This window comes from Ceratotherium simum, chromosome 10 (genome assembly GCF_057802395.1).
Source record: "Ceratotherium simum simum isolate JZ-2026a chromosome 10, ASM5780239v1, whole genome shotgun sequence".
NCBI classification, from domain to species: Eukaryota; Metazoa; Chordata; class Mammalia; order Perissodactyla; family Rhinocerotidae; genus Ceratotherium; species Ceratotherium simum.
The window spans coordinates 6,446,667-6,462,869 of record NC_141909.1 but is presented as its reverse complement, the minus strand read 5'-3'; the positions used below and the strand labels follow the sequence as shown (position 1 = coordinate 6,462,869).

General features: G+C 41.2%; 1 protein-coding gene across 1 annotated transcript in view; it reads right to left on the bottom strand.

Moving 5' to 3' along the window:
- Nucleotides 1–16,203, bottom strand: part of EFNB2 (ephrin B2) — a 45,404-nt gene that overhangs the window by 22,890 nt on the left and 6,311 nt on the right. The gene's annotated exons all lie outside the window — the stretch shown is intronic.

Sequence of the window (16,203 nt, the reverse complement as noted above, 5' to 3'; positions counted from 1 at the left end):
TATTTTTTAACCATTGGCAGCTTCAGTTTATTGGGCATGCCACAGAAAGGCAGCAGGCATCAATTCCAGGGAACAGTGGATGCCCTAATACTTTGTTGTCCTGTTAGTTTCCATTTGCTGTTGATGTTAATTAACAGACAAGTTTCATCAAGAATGTTTCAAATTACTTATCATAATTAGTCAGTCACTGATCAAACAATGGCTTTTTTATTACACCGAACAAAAGAAATGTCTTACAAACCCATAAAAGATAACCAGAAATAATTAGTCGTAGTATTGATTCAGCTGCAAGATGAAGAGTCCCCGACTTGCAGGGACAGCAACTACTGTCCTCGCTCTGCAAACCTTTTGTTCCCTCTTGAGATGTATTTGCTCCAATTAATTCTTAGAGGCAAATCTTTAGAACTAAGAGTACCGATACAATATCCCCTTAATGCTTAAAGCTAAAAGCTTCCCTCCTCCCTTCTCCTTGCTAGCCACGCTGCTGAAAGATCTTTCTTAATGGGGAGTTTCTCTGAGAAACTGAAACAAGAGCTTCCTAATGAACACCCTTCTACAAGTGCTAACACTAGCAACACACTTAGAAATCCCATCTTGTTCCTCCATAAGCAGCCAAGCCTGCAGGCTCATTAAAATATTAAAGCCCGAGAACAAAGCATCACGTCTGAATCCTTCCATCCAACCCTTTATTTAACCAGGGAAGCCCACCAGCCATGCTGATTAACGGGTCATAATTCACTGAGACAGAAAGTCAGGATGATGCGGCACCCCCAATTTCAAATCCATACTGAGGGAACAGGTTATGATATACACTAATGGTGTTAATTTTCTGAAAAGTGCATGAGATTGGTTATGAAGCATCACAGAACCCCACAGAAATTATGCGATAGATTTATATTAAAAACTAATACTCTTTATGGCAGGAAATATGCACGCTGCACACAGTAGCTTGTCACTATTCTTTGGGAATATGTTATTTTATAATCCCAATGAATCGTAGATACCCCCAAAAATGATGGTCTTTTTTTTTTTTTTCCCATTGAGCTTCTTTAGCAAGGACATGCGACATTCACTCATTCAAGAAAAAATAAAAGTGAACAAGAATCATCTAACAAAATCTCTCTGTGAAGAACTCAAAATGATTATTTTTTATAACAATGAAAAAATTCCTACAACCACGTGTGCACCCTTGAGGAATTCTCTAGAACTTCTGACAAACGTAGATCACCACTTAGTAAGAACCTCTCTGTGACCTCCTTGGCCATTTCTTCCCCGGTTTTCTGGGGACATGCTTTGAAAATTCACCTCCAGGGGACTGACGGACTCCCAGGGCATGCATTCCCTCCACCTCCTGAGTGCCTGCGTATTCTCTCTAGGCGAGGCCACCTTCTCTGTGCATGAAACATAACTCTGGGCTTTGGTGGGCAGACTGAAGGACTGAATCAGAACGTTTGTGGACAGGGCTTTTTAGTCTTTCCCCCCACCCTCAACAGTGATTCTGATGTGTGGCTGTGTTTAGGAAGCAGGTGCAAGAAGCCTGGCAGGAGGTACAAATGAAATACCGTGAGCATTACATTGCTCACCTTCCTGACACATCCTTTTTCTCACGTCGTACTTCTTGACCTTCTTAGGAAATCTTCACTGCAGCCAAGAACCAGAGGCCAACTCCTGCCTGGGGGTTCCCACCCCACTCGAAACATTTTCTATCCTAAACCTGCTCCTTCAGTAGCTGGCACAGAGCGAGCACCGCATATCAGGTGTTGTTAGAAGTACTCGTAAATCAGAGCTGAGGTCTGCAGCCTGGATGCTCGTTCCTGCCTCCTCTCAGAGCTCTGATCTTCACACCCATCAACCTTCACATGGACCACTTTCCCGGGGGCTTGCTCAGGCTGCAGAGATCACAATTCTTAGCAGCCAGATGGACCAATTTTCTTGTCCATACAGTCAATTCTTTTAAGAAAATGCATTGGAACTGCCCCCACCCACAAGCTGTATCTCACCTCTGCATATCTTAGAACTCTCCCACATCACACCCTATGTCTAAAGTTCGGCTCACTAAGTTCTTTCTTCATTCAAAATGCTCCCAAGATCCTGTTCCCTTCATGAAGACTTTTTTCCCCCTGCTTAATGAAAGACTCACCGGAGATTCCTGCCAGCCCATGTAAGTCACTCCGCATGACTCTCTCGTCACTCATCAAATCCGAATTCCAGCTTTTGCTGGTGCAGATGGGCTGAGGTCAAGAATGACATATGGGCTGGTTTGGCCACATACAAGGACTTCCACATTTCAGAAGGCACAAATTACATAAAGAGCTATACCGGTCAGCGATGGGGGAGTGATGTGTGGGGAGAGGTCACCCACGGGATGGCTTATCAAAGTGGAAGGGAAGGGGAGGAATCTCAGATTTCAATAAGCATATTTGATATGTCCATCAAAGTAAATCCCAACAAAACCCACTATTCCTCACGCTTCAAAAAGAATTAGTTCATGTTTCAGAATACATAGTGGCAAAAAAGTAAGGCAAGAATTTGATCCTTTGTAATTGTTCCAAAAAAGTAATTGTTCCAAGAGTTCTTTAAAAAAAATTATTGCTTCTTTCTTTAAATCCATATGAAAGGACCAAATACTTGAATGATTTAGAGGTTTACTTTTTAAGTATTTATAGATATAAATAAGCCTGTTAGCACACCATCACTTTAATTGATGAGATTATGGTTTCTGAGCAAAGGGTGTGGTTGAGTCGAGAGCAGATTTCTTGCCCACATTACCACTATGTGCAGTCGAGCCCCAGAAGCCCCTTTGCCTCCCAGGAGCCCTCACAATTTCTAAGGCAACATGGGAGCAAACAAGAGCAATGTGCTTGTAACAACGAAAGCAAACTATTCTGTGCCAGATGCTCTGAGTGACAGAAACATAGAAGATCCTGATCACCAGGAATGGACTATCCAGCTTCCTGAGGGCAGGCACCTCCCATGGATGCCTGAGTCAGTTCTGAATGCCCGAGGGTTGACATATGGTAGATGTGCAATAAAAAACGTATTAGTTGAAAACAATATGAAAGAACAAAGGGAAGCTAAGGTATAAAAGAACTAAATTTAAGTCAATTGCCACAAACTATTTGCAGATCACAGGCAGGGAAGGAATTCTGAAGATAGAACCACCTAGAGCTGAGACAGGGGTGTGTTGAGAGCAGAGAAGGGATTTCCAGAAGACACCATCCCGGAGTGTGTGATTCTGGAGTGCAAGGAGAGGGCAGATGGAGTTTGGGACCGTTTTCTCTGGGGGTGTATGACTATTAGCAGTCCTCCACGATCCCTTCCTATTTAAAACGCAAGGCAACTAACCACTTCCAGAACTACTAATAACAAGAACACTGCTGCTTGTGAGCACCCACTCTTTGCTAAGCACTGATCAAAGCACCTTACATCACATTATCTTCGTTTAATGACTGCACACGTACATGACATGCAAAACAGATGAAGACACGCCCGTGCCAAACAGAAGACACAACAGGAAAAGCCCCTTTCCCTGCACACTTTTCAGTTCTCACTGCATCACATTAAAGCATAAATCTGGTTTTATGAAGTGCATTTTTTCTAAATTGAGCTTTTCATAGATACGCCATGAAGTTAAGGAAAATCAAAAGCAAGTCAATCCACACACAGGTTTGTGAGCATCAGAGTCCAGCTCCACGCCACACACGTTAGTTGTGCCTAAAGCCAAGGCTGCTTCTGAGGGAATCACCTGAGACTTTGCTGTCCTTGCCCTGCCCCAGGAGGCTAAGAGCCAAAAGGTGAGGAAGAAACAGACCAACATGGAATTTGTGTTTTAAATGTAACATTACAGATGGACTCCAAACAATTTATGAGAATCGCAGAACGTACCTGAAAAGAAAATGGGGTGAATTTCTTAATAATACCATTTTTGAATGGAAAACAATGCGCCCCATATGTTAAAATCACGTCAGTAACTACTGAGTTCTATTTTTGAAGCTAGGTCATTTATATTTGTCTTTTTTTACCTCGATTGCTTAGACACTTTAATAAGTCAGACTACACAGCAGACCCATGCCCTGAATACTTTGTAATATTCAATATATACTTAACCTAAGTTGACTTTGGAAGTATTAAAGAAAAAGAATAATTACAGTGGTGACACATAGCTGATTTTAAATTACTAAACTGACTCTCCATAGTGGACATCAAAAACAGATATTTTTCTGTGTCATGAGATAATGTTCATCTTGTAACTAAAAGAAGCACAGTGGAAAAGACCCACAGTTACAACTCATACCACACAAATGAGGTTGTATTTGTTATACTACGTTCAAACAAAAAGTGGTTAGAGGTGTCATTTAATAAAGTCTGCTGGATTTTAATCCAAAACAAAAGACAAAGACCTACAGTGCTTCTTGTCCAGGATGGGAGAGAGAACACAGCCAGGCCAGCGCCCTCTCTGATCCAGGCTACTCCAAGTCAGAGCAGTCACCCTGCTGTCTTCCTGAAGGGGAAAGCCACATCTTCCTCCCAGGCAGAAGAACCTGGGGCTCAGAACTGCTTCCTGCGCACTGGAGCTGTGGCTTCGTGCTTCTCACTGGAGGGCTTCCTTGGGATGCCACAAGAGTGGGGCATGCTGAGAAGAAATAGGCAGCTCCTACGGTTTTTCCCAATGAATCATTGCTAAGCAAGACAACACAGGTGATGACTTTGAATCAAATATAGAAACAATATATATTGTGGAATAAAATGGAAACTCTAAGTAGAGTTTCCAAGTTAACCTGCCTGAAATGAAATGATTTGATGTCAGCATCTGTTTTTATCTTCTGATGACTTATCAAACTTCATCCAAGTTTTTAAAAGTTATTCACCAAAATAGACTCTAATATTTCCAAGGGGAATACTCTGGACCAATCCAATAACCTAAACTAGACATTAATATTTGATAATCTAAATATTAGATCTAAAAATTCAATCTCTAATTATCTAGATATCTCAACTTCATATTCATCATTGTAGAAACTTTTTCAATACTACAGCCATTGTGTGACACAATATTTCTCAATGTTTTAAGCCACAATGGGAATCCATGCTTGTTTAAAAAACTAGCAGAATGCATTTAAACCAGCCACTTAAGAATTCAGGGGTCATGACACGCAATTTTCTTTGACAGACCAGAGCATCACACGCTGTGATCTCAAGTCTGGAGTCTTCTGTTGACCAGTATTGCATTACCAGGTCTTGCAGGGTAAATCAGAGGGAGGCAGTGCTTGCCTTCACCTTCTGAACCTGGCCCGATGGAACAGGAGGATCCATGGGAAGCCAGTAGCTGAGATGCTCAGGGATAGCTGCGTAGGGGAACCCCAACACCCCCAGGGATGCCCCATTTTCCCTGCTTCTCTTTTCTCCCCTACCTGCTCCTGCATTTGCCCCTGACCATAACACATGCACCTTAGGACAAAACTCCAAGGATTTCCTACACTCTTCTTCAAGGTTGGCCAAAACTGTGTAGGTTAACCTAGACAAATGGCCAAATCACTAAGCGGCCTCTTCACGCTGAGACAGTCTGTGAAAATATACACGAAATACAGAAGACCTGGTTCTCCTGAGGGAAGTGATATGTGGAGGTAAATGATCGAAGAATATGCAAAAGTACCATATAAACAAGGACAAATCAATATGTTGTAGCTGAATGCAAAAATATCAAGCTGACACAAAATAAAAAGATGTAGACAAGAATGACCAGTTTCTGTATGCAAACCAATAACTGGGTCAGGCAAACCCCCTCCAGACAGACATGACGACAGTGCTTCTAATTTAAACAGTGTCAGCTCAGTTCCAGAGCCGTGCCTATGTACTATTACGTACATCAAAATCTATTTAAATATCTAATATTTCTGCATATTTATGGCAGGTATCATCCATCTAAGAAATAAGACCATGTTACTCATGTAACAGGACCAGTGCAAATCCTGACAATATGCAAATGAGGGGGCAGGAGACCTACAGGTGATGGTCTTCTATCTCTGGAGCACATGGCAAAGCAAAGCAAGAGTCGTGAATAGACATTACTTTCTTCATGGAGAATTGCTTTTATTTTTCCTTTCATTTCAAAATTACATCATTACAGTACATGATTATTGTAAGTAAATGGCTAATTTCAGTTGAAAATATACACACATCACAATTATGTGGATTGTTATTCTGCATATTTTGCTGATGACACAGAGAAAACATACACAGATGGTCAAACACAGGGCCTTTACCTGAGGCTGCTTTGGGCACTGGAGGGTGGACTTAGGGTGATCTTTAGCTTTCTGTATTTTTTCAGAATTTTTTGCAATAAACACTAAATGCCTTCATGATCAGATTGGAACATTATGCTCTAATGTACAGTTTCAGAAAACAAATTGTATCATGTTCTTGAGCAATTTATCACAACTCTGGTTTAAAAAATAAGCATTTAAAATATTAAAGGGCAGGGGGCCGGCCCGGTGGTGTAGTGGTTGAGTTCACATGGTCTGCTTCAGCGGCCCAAGGTTCGCAGGTTCAGATCCCAGGCACGGACCTATGCACCGCTCAACAAGCCATGCTGTGGCGGAGTCCCATATAAAGTAGAGTAAGATGGGCACCGATGTTAGCCCAGGGCCAATCTTCCTCAGCAAAATGAGGAGGACTGGCAACAGATGTTAGCTCAGGGCTAATCTTCCTCACCAAAAATAAATAAATAAATAAAATTAAAGGCCAGATTTTTAACTTTTTTGACACAGTTCCTTAGAAAGCAATTAAATAAAATTATTATAATATGAATTGTGGCCTATTTAATAAATCAATTCTTGAATCCACAAAAGCTGTAATAATGTACAACATTTGAGTTTATTCAAATAAACGAAAAATATGGGATGCAGTTTATGCTTAATCACTGAACTGCACAAATCTAGGAGTTGGCTAACATTTCGGGAAATCTGAGTCCCAGCTTTAGGAACAGGTTTACCCTAGCAGTTGGTACACCAAAAATCACATCACATAATAGGTTTATTCACAAGCCAGAGTTCTTTCTGTATTAAGCACACTCTGAGTTTACCACATTTTGAAAAACATGTACTTTTCTCATAAAAGAGCTTTTATTTTTATTTTAATTAAATGTCAAAGGCTGTAGGGAAGAAGAGCACTCAGTTTGTAAATGGGTTAGTCTGAAATTCTGAACGGGGAAACGCACTCAGCTGCTTCACTGGAACTGGCTGGTCTTTCTAGTTACCTCCTGACAAAGGATGCACGCTGCTCTGCATGAGCCCAAACCCTTGACCCCTGGCTTCACCATGCACTTGGGGCCTTCCACGTCCACACGGAGTGAGAACAGCATTAGCGCAGAAAAGCCCAGGATTCCTTTCAGACACGCTCTGTGCACTTAGGAATATAAAGCCCCCAGAAGAACGACTTAAATCCGTGCATATGTGAATTTGATGGCAAATTTCATACACAGGCAGGATATTCCGTCTTGCATTACTTCCGTTGAATGCTTAGATTGCAGCTACAGCTTAATAAGATAGCCTCTAAATGCCCCAAACAGAAGCGTTTGTTATAAAATGAATAAGTAAAAGCAGGGCCCAAGAAAGTCTTAGGCAATATCTACCATAAGAAACACTTGGGGAAAAAATATTTCCTTTTTTGTGGATAGCACTTTACTGCCCCCTTTTGCACTTTAACATCAGAACAGGTTTCTGCATAAACTTATTCTGAAACCAGAGAGATAGTGGGGTGTAGCTATGGGTATCAGGTTTATACGGAATTAGGTTACCAGATACCACTGCTTGGAGTAACAAGTAATTATCTTCAAACTTCAATGGGTGCTCCACTATCTTCTCAGTGGCTTTAAACATTCCAGAAACAAGGTAGTAATTGGAGGCTCTAATTGACATTTTCTGCTTTAATTCGAGAGTGGATGTGTGCTGGAACAACAGCCTGTTTTCACAGGTGCCCCTTCTTTCACACTTTTCTAAAACAAATAGCATCTGCAACTTGAACCTGACTTATTCAAGGAAAAGAAAAGAGGCATAAAAGCAGGCTATACAATTTGGGACCTTTAAAGTGTTATAAATCCGAGACTCAGAATGGGGGGGTGTGCATTTCAAACTTCACACCAACGACAAGGAAAATCTTTTCAAGAACAGGAAAGATGAGAAGCACAGAATTCAAATGGACTGTGAGCCTATGGGCGCACAAACCAGTTCAGCAACTCTTTAAGGGGTGGGTGCCTCTTCATCTATGCATTCGTGGGAAGGAAGTATTAAACGAGAGTCTAAAAGAAAGTTTTATTTATAAAATTCTGATCTGCAATGACAGAGCTAGAGGGCCCCATTCTTGGCCCAATGACCTCAAGTTGCATTTGGCAGTCTGTGTGTGCTGCCGAGTACACTTTTATTCAAACTTAATACATTTCCCTCTGTCATTCTACAATTACCCTACAAGTCAAAATAATATTAAATTTCACAGCCTACAGTGCTGCACAATTGAATGAAAACTGACTCCTTTTGATGTTAATCTTGTTTTTTATTTGTGATATAATGCTCAAAACACTGGTGGCTAAAGTAAATTTTATTTGAAAATGCTCAAAGATAATATTCTCATAGTTTACACTTTCTTTCAGGAAAATGACACAAGTATTTATTTAATTTTTATCCATACCATGATTTTCACAGTAATAAAAACCTCCAGTTCACAGAAAGGCAGCCTAGAGCAAGCTGAGGTGGAAAGACATGTCTGTGTCTGTAAGCCAGACTTTAAGTGTGTGATGCAGAGATACCATTTTCCTCTTCACAAGTTCACAGAGACTAGCTGATCTTTGCCACGGAATTAAAAACAAAAATCAACCACTTACGGCAAAACAAAAAATAGAGGCCTTTATTTACGGAACTGATCTAAACCATCTCCTCCCTCAAAACTTTCCAAAAAAAAAAAAAAAAAAATCCGATGTATTTTGTAGCTAGGTAAGGCAAAACTAGGGGACCTGAAAGTAAGACGGGGTTGCTGTGATGTGCGGTGGGAAAGTGAGCAGCCCAGTGAATCACTAAGGCCAACCTTTGTCACGCGGGCTCCACCATACCAGCTCCATTACCGAAACAAGTATTTCATAACCCTCAGAGGCAGGACACGGTGCAAGCTTCTGTCCCAACTGTAATTTGTTTGCACCTGTACAGTCTTGTTCCAAACCATGCTTTTAGCAAGAGTCTATAAAGGAAGGTGGAACTCTTGTTATTTATAGGTGAGGCACCAGAAAGAATGGCTTTCATATGGAAAGAAATTCAAAGGGCATTTCCAGCTGGTTCTCTGTTGTTTTAGATTTCAGTGTGGAGATCCATTTGCTCATCCTCCTGAGTGGGAGAATCACAGAGATGAAAGGCACACATAAATCATACACGGAAGGGGTTGGCATTTTAAAAACTCAGAGAAATGGAATTAAGATCCTAGTGCATACCAATATCACAATCTAGAGTCTGGGTGTATCTTTTCTATCAAGACTTTCTATTCCCTTTCCTTCTCATCATCACATCTTTTTAATTTAAGAGAATTTTGCCTATCTAGAAAAACAATTCGCTCATGTTTTACGGGTGAACGAAACCTCTCCCCCTTGGTGTGGAAAATAGCACTGAAAGAAAGAGTGTACACCAAGGGGATCCGATTCCTGCTCTTCAAGCTGGCGTGTGACCCCAGGACATAGCCTGTTGTGTTCACTGCTGGACCCCGAGCCCTCCAGCCCAGCGCTGCTCAATAGATGTTTCTTTAATTATAGAATGAACACTTTAATAAGCAAAGTTTAAGAAGAGACAAAACTCTTTTAGTTTTCTCTTGACATAAGAGGAGATTCTCCCTGCTAGTCAAGCATAAGAAGTCTAGCAACACAATCTGTAAGGCTGTGTGCGATCGCTTTACAACCACGGAAATGGCTGCCCCCTGGACACTTCCTTCTTCCCAGGCTCCAGAGCAGGGTCGGGAAGAGGTCTGCTGTGGGCGTAGGACAGGAGACATTTTCCTGCACCTCTCATTTTGCAACAGCCCGGAGAGCACGGGAAGAGGAGAGGCGAGAAGAACAAAGCAGGCTACACAGCAGCCAGGTCTGCGCTGCTAACATTAAAAAGGAGTAAAACCGGATCGGGTTACTGACGTCCACACAGATCATCCCAAAACTGTGTATCTTATAAAAACGTGAACAGCGTGCCATTGTAACTCTGTGGACAATGTATTTATTTCCTGCTCAGTCACCACAAGCAGCCTGGAATTACCTTGACCAAAAAACAAAAACACACCAAAAGTTAAATCCTGTAATTTATTCAAACAGGCTGCTACTGAACTAAACTCCAGGCAATCGGACAAGGAGGAGATCTGAGGATGCCCTGGGGTTCTGAGCTCTAACAGGAATGAAGATCAGCTTGGCTGAGACCTCCGGCTGGCTGCTTGGGCTGCAGGTAAGCAGACCATAAGCCCCAGGGAAAATGCAAACGGAGGCTCACTGTGGAGTCAAGAGAAGCCCAGGACCACCGATCTTCATCGCCTGGCTTCCTGAAACAAACTGCTCCAAACTTGCACAACATCGAAAGCCAGATGGGCTATACTGAATGAATCCACAGGCAAGAAGCCAGCATCCCAGTTTGCTGTAGAAATAGGCCTGGACTTGATTTGAGTCTTCTCAGCTCTGACAAGCTGGAAGCTGGCATAGATCCCAAAATCCAAAATAAAATGGCATTTAATTGTGACTAGACTCTAAAAAAGATGTCATACTATCTCCTTAGCTTGACACACGCTCAGCATCTCACCAAATGTAACTCTCCTCGAAAATCTAACCTCTTTTTCTCCCAGCAAAGAATTAAATATTTAAATTGTTGAAAGGAAAATGTTAATAGTCAAAGAAATAACACTCAATAAGTGCATTAACATTATACACTTTCATAAGTGCCTAGTTTCCACTGGGTAGAACCTTGCTATATCAAAGATTCAAAGGATCCATTTAGAACTGCATGCCCATCATAGGAAAGACTATAAATCAAGATGGACAAGAGAAGAATTATATCCAAAACTTTCTTTTTATCCACCTTGTAGGTACTGCTTTGAGGAAAGGCATGCTTAATTTCTAACTGTAATTTCTAGAAATTGTAAATTTCTAGTTACTCCACGCAATGGTGTAAGAAAGAGGCAGAGAATTAGGAGGGACCTGGAACCAGAGTAATCCAGTTCAAATGCAGGCTGTACCACTTATTAGCTATATGATTTTGGGCAAGTTAATTAACCTATCTGTGCCTCAGTCTCCCCACTGATATTATGGGGATCATAAAAGTACCCCCCTCAGATGATTACTGGGAAGATTTAATGAATGAGGCAGTATTTGTTGAGCAGTTAGAACAGCAGCTGGCACATAGTCAGAGCTACATACAACTGTCGTTAAATAAAACAAACCATGTGCACCAGGTACATAGGTTTCTAAATAAGAAATATCTTGTAATATTAATGCAAAAAATGCTACATTGCCCATCCCTACAGGTTGAATTTGTGTATTCGTTCAACAACCCAGCCTCTTACTGTACCCTGTACTAGAACACACAAGGTCGCTTCAGCCCAGGCCACCTGTGTCCGTGGTGGAGAAGCTGAATGAGCATGTCCTGGGTAATAAATGTCACAACAAAGTATCAGGGGTAGGAAGCAGAGGAGAGAGCATGTAACTTGTAGTAGAACGGAAATAAAAAGTGCTTCATACAGCAGAGAAGTCTTCAAGAATGAATAGAAGTCTGGCAGATAAGCAAGATACAATATAACATCAGAGACTTTAAAAGGTGAAAGTACCATGTTATAATCTTTATTAACATTTTATTTTTATTTATTCTGCGTTTGCATGTGGAAAGCAAACTGAACCATAGCCAAGATATTAGACATTCAATTAATAGATATTCACTTAATTTTTATTAACAAGAGCTGACATCTATTGCTTCATTGTGTCAAGCACAGAGCTTTGCTCTTAAAATCCTGACCACATTTAATCCTGACCACAATTTTATTACTCTTTTATTAAGTACTATTAGATTATTGTCCCCATTTTAGAGATGGGACAACTGAGAGACAGAGAAGATACTGCTCCCACAGTTACACAGCTAAAATATGGAGAAATTGGGATTGGGCCATACAGACAGATTCCAAAGCATGTACTCTTAACTAAAATAGCACTTGCCCAGCTTGCTAAATCAAATTGCCTGACCTTTCCATTATCATCACACACATTTTGAAAACCAATAGTTACTGCTAATTCTCATATTAAAAAGGTAGCTGAAATCATTGGGTTAGCCATCCCACAGGGTCTATTTGTTTCATTTGTGGCATCTGTCTTTGAGCTATGGTCAGATGTATGAACTAATTTAGATGCTGGCAGATGTACACTTTGTAGACACACACTTCCTTTAGCTGAAATGTTATCACTTTGACTTGCTTACTGTTTTCTTTATTTCGGAGATCTACTGTGACTTTGCTTAGAAATGCTCATTATCTCCCCAGACTCAGTTTCCTCTCCCCTGGCCTGCTTTCTCGACAGCCCTCCAGGATGAATGCCATCCCCTTCCTCTGTTCCCCCTGCACACAGTTCCCACACACCACAGCACAGAATGCACTTGTTTCCCCCAGGAATTCCTTCCACTTGCCTTAGGGTTTAAGTCTCTTGAGGGTAGAGACTGTTCCTCTTCGTATTCTGAGTCTAGTAACATATTTTGTTCATATTTTGTTTGTTCACAGTTAATAAATGCTGTTGAATAAATCAGTGAATTATCCACCGTCAATGATCTAGATGATCCCTTATGGTCTCCAACAAGGTAAGAATGGGGGAAGAGAGCAGCCAGGCAAGCACCACAGATTTCTTCAGATTCTTAAACAGCCTTTAAGAGGATGATGATCTAATGTCGAGTTGCTTTCCAAAAAAATTTGATCTAGGGCAATAGTTCTCAAGGTGTGGTCTCAGACCAGCATCAGCACCAGCAGAGAGCTTGTTAGAAATGTAAATTTCCAGTCCCACCCAGACCTCAGGAAACCTGTTTTAACAAGTCCTCCAGGTGATTCTGATGCCCTAAAGTTTTAGAGCTGCTGGTCTGGAGGGTAGAGCTCCCGTAGCAGGTGGTATGTTAACATAACATTGGCAGCCAAAAACATACATCTGGGTTGTGTCTGTTCATTCGACTAATACTTAGCGAACGTCAGTGTTAGCTAGCAGGTGGAGATGGATGAAATAAAGCAATTCTTGTCCCTGCCTTTTTAGGGATAAGTGAAGGGGACTAAGACTTACATATGAATCATGACAGTGCAGTGTACAGTATAAGGTTCTTTTTATGCCCTAGATGTTTAACTAACGTGCTGTGGGATTACAGAGAAAAGATTTAAAGAAATTACGTTTGCTCTGTCATAAAGACAGGGCACTCACCTAGGGAAAATTGTGAACTTTATTGGACAGTCTGTTACAATGAAGATTCATTTTCCCATAGACAAAGGGGGATTCAGGGCTTACAAGAGATCGTTTTTATCTACGACGTACCCAAAATATAGTTCTGGTGGTTAAATGAAAACTGATATTTTCTAACTTCTTCTGCAGGTAGATACATTCTGAGCCGGCCTTGAACATAATTGGCCCAGCCCCACTCACTCATTAGGCAGTTTCAATTCAGGGCAAACGTTTCCAGGCCACAGTGAGCCAGCTTCACTGGTGGAAAGAGCAAAGAGCAAGATTTAAAAGCATTTCATCAGGTGGGTGGCACCATGCTGTGCCTCAGGTTCCTCAGCTGGAACACGAGAGGCTGAAGAGATGCTGGGAGAGGGCATTTCAGACACTGTGGCCCTGGAGGTCAGAGATTCTGATATGCACAACGGTTAGGTATCCTGCAGGGAGTGTGGACTGGGGAGCAACAGTCGAGTGGGCAGACAGTAGGGAGTTGCACTCAACACACACACACACACACTCACACCCCTACCAAACAAGCTGAAGCCTTAGGATGGTCTGTAATCACCTGTTTTCCTTCAACACAAACACACCGATCCTACTAGTTTAAGAAATGTGGGTAGCACTCATAAGAATTCTGGAGTGATACAAGAGTAATCAGTACATGAAAAGCACAGATTAACGCCTCTGGGGCAGTAGGGACTTGACTAGCAAGTACTGAAAGAACACACAAGGACTGTAATTAAAACTGGATGCAACCCAATTTAAACTGAGAAAATGAACTGAATTCTTTAATAGTTTTATATAGAAAACATGAAGAATCTACAGTACTGAAGAAAATGAAGTTTTCAGAGCAAGGCAGAACACCAGTGGTTCATTCATAGCGTTCTGAATGTCTGCCCATCACTGAGACGTTAGAACGTCTCCCTATCCGTGCTTTAGAGAGTGGAAATAGCAAACTATTAATACTTCATGACTGCCAATTTTTTGTTCATATTTTGTTTAGAGAATTACTAAGGGCAGAAACAACCTGTTTTCCTTTAACGGACCTTTCTCCTACTATGTTTTTTTATTTGAAATCAGCAAGTATGCACTCACCAGCCACAAAATGCTTTGGACTAGAATTATATATTTGAATTTATACATGAAAACGAAAATAAAGAGCCACTGCTGATTCTCTGCAGGAGCAACAGAAATAGGTTCACCTGGCATTCAGTTCACCTGGCAAGGAAAACATTTCATAATTGATCACCTCTCTTTTCACTGGTTCCCAGATCCAACCATCCTTATCTCTAAGGCTTCTAAAATAAGTTCACACAGGTAGAACGCAAAGCTAAATGGTGGATGACGTTAGCAAACAAGTGGCAGCGATTTCCTGCATCATTTCTTTAATCACTTTAACCCTGTTCTTAATAGAAAGCTGGAGGCCAGGGCAATTCAGCTTCTTCTTTTGTCATTTGCCTGCCATAAATATGCACCAGTCTGCATTTGAAAAGCTGAAGGAGGCCGCAAGCTTGCTGGACATTTATCATGCTCTGTTCCCTGTTAACAAGAAAATACTTTAGCTGAATGGGCCATTAACAATCATTGTCAAATGTAGAATGCAAGGTGCTCGGATGCGACCAGCTTGTAAATTAGAGGGTGTCCCTACTCTTTGACGAATACAGATAAGTGCAATGGATCTTTTGATACAGATTTCTGAATTATGTTAGAAAGGAAGGTAAAGTAGCAGGCACTGGTAAGGCAGGTCTACTGGCAATAATTTTTAAATGTTTTTAATCGGTGAAAGCTACATAGTAATGACCAGAAAAACAGGCAACAAATGTAATAAATCTATAATCGAATGAAACAGATGGTGGAGTCGGCTGAGAATTAGGAACAAAATCAATGAAATGGGTCTGAAATAGAATATTTAGGATTTAACGTAGATCTTCAGACACTCACAGAACATGTTACTCTAGAAAGGCCCCAAGTTACTGTTAGGAGCACAGCACAGAATCCCTTATCCACTCCATCAAGAAAGACACTTGGGCTGTTTTGTAGCTTTCAGTATTGCCAATGTCTTAAGAGTTCAGACTCTGCTAAAGAAGTGCTGAGACTTTTCTGCAACACCAAATAGGAGGCAATAAAGCAAATATTTCCTTTCTGGCTTGACCTAATTGCGGATGTCTCTCTGCATGTAACCCAAGCACGGCTTCAATGGCTTATTTTGTTTAATGACTAAAATGCAAAGTGTGGAAGGCAAAAACAAAAGTCCAGCTTATTTACAAGGTTGTTCAGGACAGAGGGCAATAAGATTCAACAGCATGGTGATTCTTTTTCGTTTTTAACTTTAAAGCTGGGCAGCGCTAACATGTTTACAATCCTCTAGTTTACACGAATGGCACCCATCCCATTCGACGCAAAGGCTAAGACTCACGTTTATGAGTAAAATTTCATCTAGATAGAGCCCATGGGTTTGGCATATTGAATTAGTACTGATTTGAATGAAAACTCAATTCCCATTTTTTATTTATTTTATTAGATTTTTTTTCCAGGGTGGGAAAGACAAAACTCAGAGAAGAGTTATCTGACTGAGGGCGAGGGACAATACATAATGTTTACCTCTGCTTCTCTCACCCGGCGTGAGATGGCACTGGGTCTGAAAGATGGCTGAAATCAAAGGTCTCTCTTTTCTTTCCAGATAACTCCAGCTCTACCTATCCCCTCTGGTCTGTTTCTTCCCAGCATGTCCCTGCCTGAAGCCC